The sequence below is a fragment of the Scleropages formosus genome, chromosome 4, assembly GCF_900964775.1.
Source record: "Scleropages formosus chromosome 4, fSclFor1.1, whole genome shotgun sequence".
Lineage (NCBI taxonomy): Eukaryota > Metazoa > Chordata > Actinopteri > Osteoglossiformes > Osteoglossidae > Scleropages > Scleropages formosus.
Genome location: NC_041809.1, coordinates 17356284 through 17363515, shown reverse-complemented (window position 1 = coordinate 17363515; position 7232 = coordinate 17356284). Strand labels below are relative to the sequence as shown.

General features: G+C 46.1%; 1 protein-coding gene across 6 annotated transcripts in view; it reads left to right on the top strand.

Annotated features, from left to right (window-relative positions):
- Positions 1–2183: 2183 nt before the first annotated feature.
- bbx (BBX high mobility group box domain containing) overlaps positions 2184–7232 on the top strand; it is a 35741-nt gene continuing 30692 nt past the window's right edge. For 2 of the 6 annotated variants that reach the window (XM_018755580.2, XM_018755575.2), the window contains exons 1-2: positions 2430–2977; positions 4475–4559. The gene's annotated coding sequence lies outside the window, so the exon portion shown is untranslated. Of the gene's footprint in view, positions 2290–2429; positions 2978–4320; positions 4383–4474; positions 4560–7232 lie in introns of those variants that run through there. The other 4 variants (XM_018755577.2, XM_018755576.2, XM_018755579.2 and 1 more) reach the window with 4 other exon arrangements.

Sequence of the window (7232 nt, the reverse complement as noted above, 5' to 3'; positions counted from 1 at the left end):
CCTCAAGCAGTACTCAAACCCCAGACCCACCACACAGCAAGAGAGCAGTCAAACCCATGATGCCACCACACTCCCTACATAGACTTGACAAGGCTTTAAAACACCTTTTTGAAAAAGTTGACGTGCAGCCGTGAATGTATCAGTAACACTGATACTGGAGCAGCTGACTGTATTTCTTTTAAACTACAGGCCTACATAAGTCTACCTGCAGAAAACAATGATGTAGCGAAGGACTTAGACTCTGCCTCTGGAGGTTACTGGTTCAAGCACCACCACTGATGTGGTATCCTTGAACAAGATATATTACCCTGGAATACTCCAGTATAATATCCACCTGCATAAATGGATGAAGTACTGTAAAACATGTTGGATAAGGAACAAGTTTTAGGAATTTTCTCTTTTGTAGCCTCAATAAATGGCCATTTCTGTTTTCAAGATGCACACTTCTCTTACTCTCTTCAGTGACATATTTATAAGAAAGACTTGAGTTAAAATCTAACACATTTGGGCTATAGCTGACATACTATGTGGACGCAATCATAGGAGAACAGTCTGTCAACTCGGAGCCACCAAAACCCAACTGGTTCTCTTCTTATCCTGTATGTTCACACTGGTACAACTGACAAAATTCGTGTACCATCTAGGAACAGAATGACTGGATGCAAGACTATTAAATCAGCTGGGGCAGCTGATGTGTAAGTATGGTGTTGAGTCTAGTAAAAACCATTGCTGGGGAGAAATTTGGAGTTTATAGATGAAGTTCTTATTTAGCAATTTTGTATGAGGTCGACATGATGCACAAGAGAGCAAGACTGGTACATACAGCAGGTGAAATGGCGCCTGAATTTGCAGTTATGAACAACTTTTTTCGCAGGTGGAACATTAAACAATGCACCTGGAAGCTCATGGTGACAGAATAAAATTGTTAATTTGCGTAATAAACGTTCGTGACAACTGTCCGGAGTGATTTATTTAAAAAAAAAAAAAAAAAGATGTGTACAGGTATGTAGGCTGGGCTGTACGCTGTGTGCTACAAGCAGAAAGCAGTGGTGGTTAGTAATACAGTTAGTTTGGTAAGTTCCGAAACGCTCACAGAGTGAATGGAAATAAAAAGCTGAAAATGTCTTTAATGCTGTTATGACGAAACAGCTTCGCTCAGGTGGCTGTACACCGAAGTGAACAGAGCGAGCAGGTTGCTGTAGGCCACGGATGGACAGTGAGGGAGAAGCCCTATACCACAGAGAGAGCGCCTCACTACTGTACTACGACGTGCATATGATTTGGCATCCTCGGTGAAGGTCCTTCACGACACATATCCCTCGGCTCGTATTAACTGGCCATTGCGAGAGATATTGTGCACTTAGGTAAAATGCCCCTTTATATGTTTTTATTCAACGAGAAATGCGGTGTTCGCCAGTATAATAAGCACAGCGAGTCAGTATAATGGCCACAGAAGCCATGTAAGTTCGACTGTACTCGCTACTTGACGTGAGAGATTGAATCGATTCAGCGCTTTCTCAGTCGACGTGTCCCCTCTCGTCTATCGAATAACATGAATAAATCGAACATTAAATCGCCATGGTTTGATGTGGGTCATGTGTTGTGGGGAAAACCAGCATTAATGGAAAAGGGAACAACCTCGCAGACCATGAGGGAAGGGAGAAAAGTGCCCAAGAGTGGAATGGAGTTCAGCACCCGCACACCTCCGCGACGCCACACGCACGTATAAGCGAGCTTTTTTTCACTGTGAGTTTGTAGTGTTTCACTTGACAGGACGTCCCTCTGATTCTCATGACTTGTGTTACAGTGAGCCATGTCTGCTTGTCGCCGATTCTTATCGCAGTTGGGCTCGGGGTTTGTGTTTGTGTTGTGTGCACTCGGTGGGGACCGTGCGCGACGTCCTCCATTTCACGGCCTCGCCGTCTTTTTAAACAGAGTTCGGTGAGCGATTCGTTCGCACTTCTCCCTCACCTGGTCTGTTGTGCACGGTTAAGTGTACATGTCCAGGACATTATGAAGATGTTACATTAATCTCACGGTCTCCCAGCGGTGCTGAACTGTAACGGGCGCTCTGAGTGGCTACCGCTTCTTGTCAATCAAGCCAGCGCCCAATCACAGTCACCCTTACATAAAAATATATATTATTTTCACTCAGTGCATGTACAGTACTGTATGTTGCAAAAACTGTTCAGTGAAACACACTGGGCGAGGGTGAGATAGGTGGACGTCGGCTTCTTGGAGAACCACTTTTTTACTCCGCTGATATTTCCACCGAGTAGCCTGTCGCGGGTGAGTACCGGCGCACTTGCGCTTGTACACTTTATTTTTCTCCACTCAGCCCCCCAATCCCTCACTAACACACAACACCCAGGAAGCTATATTAAGTAGTGAGATACACGACAAAACGGTGAATACAGGGGCTCACGGGGCGCAGCGGAGTCGTCCGCTTCCCTCCCGCGCCGATGACACTTCACAAGTGACTCTGCCCCCCCAGAAAGCCGCATTTCTGGGAATAGGAGAAAGTTTGCACGACGGGCGTGCAGTGTCGAGGGGCAGAAATGCGAAGGGGTGATGTTAAAGAGGGCTAGGCCGGTGAGTGGCCGGAGATGAACATCCACATTCTGCGCTGGGCTGCACACGAGCGGAGAGAGAGAGAGCGAGCGAGAGAGAGAGAGAGGAACAGTTGAACGAACGGGGGAGGGCAGGATAGAGAGAAAGAGAGAAAAAAAAAAACAACAAGGCGAGAGAAATTGTTGGAGGAAAGCGAAAGTACGAGAGCCTGTTTCAGCTGAGTCGTGTGCGCCCGGTGCCGTGCGGCGGCGGAGCGGCGTGTTGGGCTGAGGACGCGGGAAGAGAGGAGAGGGAAGTGCCGCGGGTCCCCGGCCGCCGCTCTCCACCGGCGATGTGTCAATAAGTTTAAAGGTGGACGCGGCCGGCTGGAATGACAAGGCCCCGGCTTTTCGGCTCGGGTTCACAGGTAAGCCGTGACATTCGGGAGCCCTCATGACAGAAACCTCGGAGGCGCTTCGAGCCTCGCACGGGTCGTGCGGGGCAGCGGGTCCCCCGGCGGTTCCATGGTGCCGGTCCGCTGCGCGGCACCGCGGCGCGCTCTTCGCTGGTGGCCGTGCGTGCGCCGCTCCGCGAAATTATCACCGTTAACCGCGCGGAATTGGCTTCGAGTCACTAAACATGTCGTCGTTTTGGCGAATGTCTGCCTTGCGTGGTTTCTGGAGCCCGATCGCGGTGGGTGTTCGGTGGAACTGGCGATGCAGAACCGAGAGACAATATGTACGACGCAGGCGGAGCGGCGCTGGCTGGGCACTTCCCTTCACCGAGCGCTCGCCCGTTCTGCACCCGATCGCTCAGAAAGACCGGAGAACCGGCTCGGGGGTGGTGTGAGAACACTCGCATGTCTCCGGGTGGGGGCTCGGGGACATCGCGGCGGTGTGGGCTTCCCGAAGTGCGGCTTTTCGACAAGCATCGCAGGTCCCGCTTATGACACGCACGTAGCCAGCTAGCTACTTCCACTCCACTCCATCTCGCAGAGCGCGGAGCGGGAACCGCGACCTGCACTGGGCCACATGAACACGACCCCATTGCACATCCACGAAGAGAACCTGCGGTTTCAGTAAGGAAATGGGGCTTGCTTCGACCCCCCCCCCGCAACGGCACACTTTGACAGCAGTCACACTCACACTCCGTTTCCCCCAAAGCAAGATGGACTCTCGTCCGCTCGCCTGTCTTGTCGGACCCCACATCGACATTTTGCACTGAGATGCAGATCTCGCACGGCTCTGACAGGGGATCACTGGGGCGCATGAACGGAGCGATCTTTTTTAACTGGGGGTATTGCGATGTGGGGACACGTCGTCTGTGAAATCGCGCTCGCTGTTCTACCCGCTCCTCGGCGCCGTGAGACGGAGCACCTCCGGTTGCACCTGGAAACTGCTCCAGCCAGGGGCAATTAGCGCGTGCACGCACACACACGCACTCGCCCGACTGCCCCTCGCACTTTTATACACGTCCACCGCGTGCCATGCCGGGCGTCCATCGGCCCTACCGCCGCTTTAAATAACGTCGGTGCGCTGCTAAGGCATGAAAACGGGCAACTTTACGGCGGAACTGTCGGAAATCAGGAGGTACCGTGGTGTGTTTTTGCGGGCTCGCTGTAGCACGTATGCCTGCACATGCTAGAAAGTTACAGGAACAGCGCGAGCGGCGACCTTGTATCGCGATCGGCGTCGCACGGCCGCACGCGGCACCGCGATTGGTGTCGCGCGCTCAGGGTGTATCGCGATGTGTCTGGCGCGGCCGCTGTATCGCGATGTGTCGCGCGCGGCCACGCTGTATCGCAGCGTGCAGTTTGTCGCGATGTGACGGAGGTTAGTAATCCGTGTCGGATCGGCACAGTAAACTGAGAATGGACAATTAAGATGCATCTCCATCGAGGAACTCAGTGTTTTGTATTTTATAGGTCATCATCATCGCATGACAAAGCCTGACTGACAGACTCATCATCTTCATCTTTCAGATACAGTGTTTCCATTTTCTGTACCTAAGTAAGTACGCCTTCAGCTCAGCTCATGTCATGTCCTCTTCTTCTTCTTCTTGTGTGTCCTTTTTCTTTTTTTAAAAATTGTTTTCCGTCGGATTTTCATAACATGCTCCGCATATTGTCAGTGCCACAAATATGCCATGCATTTTTGACAAGCAAAGAAAGTGTTAAGGAAAGAGGACCGCTCGCGGCTGTTGTTGCTTTTGGTAACTTAATGTCCAGCAAAGTCCCGGCTACATGATCATGCCATGGGTTTAGAATTCACTTCTGTATATATTATTTATTTTTCCATTCAAGTCATTTTAGTTCAGAGATTTGATCAATCAAATCAGCTTATTAAAACACAAGTGCAATGAATGAGGTCAGCATTAGACAGACAGATAAGTAAAAAGTTTATTGATCCCAAAGGAAATTGCATGTGGTTATACTGTTTAGTGCCGTATGTAGGCCAGTACATAAGCTGTGGTTTCAAACTGTCAAGGACTAGTTTCCCAAACTGACACTGGTACCGCTCCTCTTCCATAATTAGGTATGGCACCATAGTGGTTAAGACACTGAGTTGTGACGGGAGGGTTCCTGAGTCAAATGCCACCTGGAAACTGTGTGTCGTACCCTTGAGCTGTGTACATACCGTAAGTTGCGCCACTAATGTAATCAGCTGCATAAAATGTAAACTTATAAGTTTCTGAAAAAGTAGTGGCAAGCAAAGAAATAATGGTACTTTGGGAAAATGAGGGTATGCAGCACTTTGATGACAGGCATGCGGCCTTATGGTTTAGTGAAGTGCACAAGAAGGAAGTTATCTAACAGAGAAGAATTAGTGTGAAACATAAAGTCAGATCATTAATTAGCTGTTTAATGTTTTTCACTGTTTTCAGTCGTAGTAGGGGCTGTGGCTAGAACTGTATCCTTGCAATCAAAGGATCTGGCTTTGAATCCCTGCCCTTGCCGCAGAACGCTTCTGCAAGGCTATTACCATGAATTGATAACGGTAAAAGTTTTCCAGCTGTACAAATGGGTAAATAATTTTAAGTAACTTAACATACAAATTAAATCTTGAAAGTCTTCTTGGACAAAGGTGTCAGCTATATAATAATAATAATAATAATAATAATAATCCATGGATGGTATTATTTCCTTTAGTTTACATTTTGGTGGAGTTATATATTTGAAAGTGTGATCCAATCAAAATACGACTGCAGTTTATACATGATGAACGGTATTAGAATGATATTTGGTGTTCCTTATTTACAATTTTTGCCCCACTTAGTTAAAGGTGCAATGTGTTTTAACTTTGTCCTGAACAATGTCTTGTTCCTTAGTAGTATGGTAAGTATGGATATTCCCAATCATTCAGATTGGATCAAGTTCAGATATTCATGAGCATATCACAACATTTTCTACATGCGTTTACATGGTTCATTACCTCTGGGAAAAACCATAAAATAAAGCATGATTAAATATGACAAAATATTTCATGTTAGAGTTTTTCTTCTATATTGGCACTCACTCATTTTTGCTTTCGTTTAATGTTAAAGGACATGAAGTAACACAGTCAGAATTGACACAGTCAGCGCTTGTTTCAGACAAACATAAATCATTATACATTTTGTTTCCCTCGTCTGTGGGACAGACTTGTTTCTGTTATGGACTCTGTACCTTGGAGGTAATGCCTGTGGTTGTATTTACTGGGACGTTGATATTGAAAGTGGTCATGTGTTTAGAACCATCTTTACTGAGCCAAAGCAGATAACACAGGTGATCCTCTAAATTGTAATGCTTTGCTGGACTTAAACCAGTGTGGTTCAGCGTGTGTATATATATATATATATATATATGTCTGTCAGGAGTCAAACTCAGACACCAGAGACGGCTTGCTGCCTGACGGTGCATTATGATTGACAGTGTCATACACCACATTTGTAATTGGATTGTATGACGTCCAAGAGAATTTCAGTGTCTGATTAATTCATTCAGAGAGTTCACACTCCTAAGGAATTGTAGTTTGGACCCTGCCTTCCTTAAATCAGTGCCATTTAATGGATTAGTTGTTATTGTTTGGGAAAGTGGCAACCTCTTGTACTATTTGAGGTGCTAATTGCTTTATAAGTTGAATGTTGTTCAACCATTGTTAATGTCTTTCAATTTCTGATCTGTCAATGTAGCACATTTAATGTAAATGGAAGTGTTTACAGAATAGCTCCTATCAACCAGTCAGATTGCTAATATTTTTATAACTGTTGTTTGCTAAGACATGTCAGAGAATTTAGAGTATTCTGTGTTTTTTTTAGTCTTGGGAGTTAAGCAAATCCAGTATTGAAAACTGCTGATATATTTCCTCTTTGAATTGATAGAGACAAACTACACACAAACTATTATAGATGGTTCATGCTATACAACACCTTAGAGTGTAGTTTTCCCCTACCTTACGAAGGTAATGCTTTCCTGAAAAAACCTTTCTAAGTGAATTCTCATTACTCAAATATTTAGTTACCATTAGTTTCAATAGCAAATATTTATCTGTTCCTAAACCCTAAGATTGACACAGTTTTATACTAAAATATCACCAAATCCCACCACAATAGACAGAAATATTTCAATAGTTATGAAGTTTCCCTTCATCGAGTACTCTGTAATAGTGTATGGCTGTTTACCAGTGCTTCCTAGGTATTTCGTA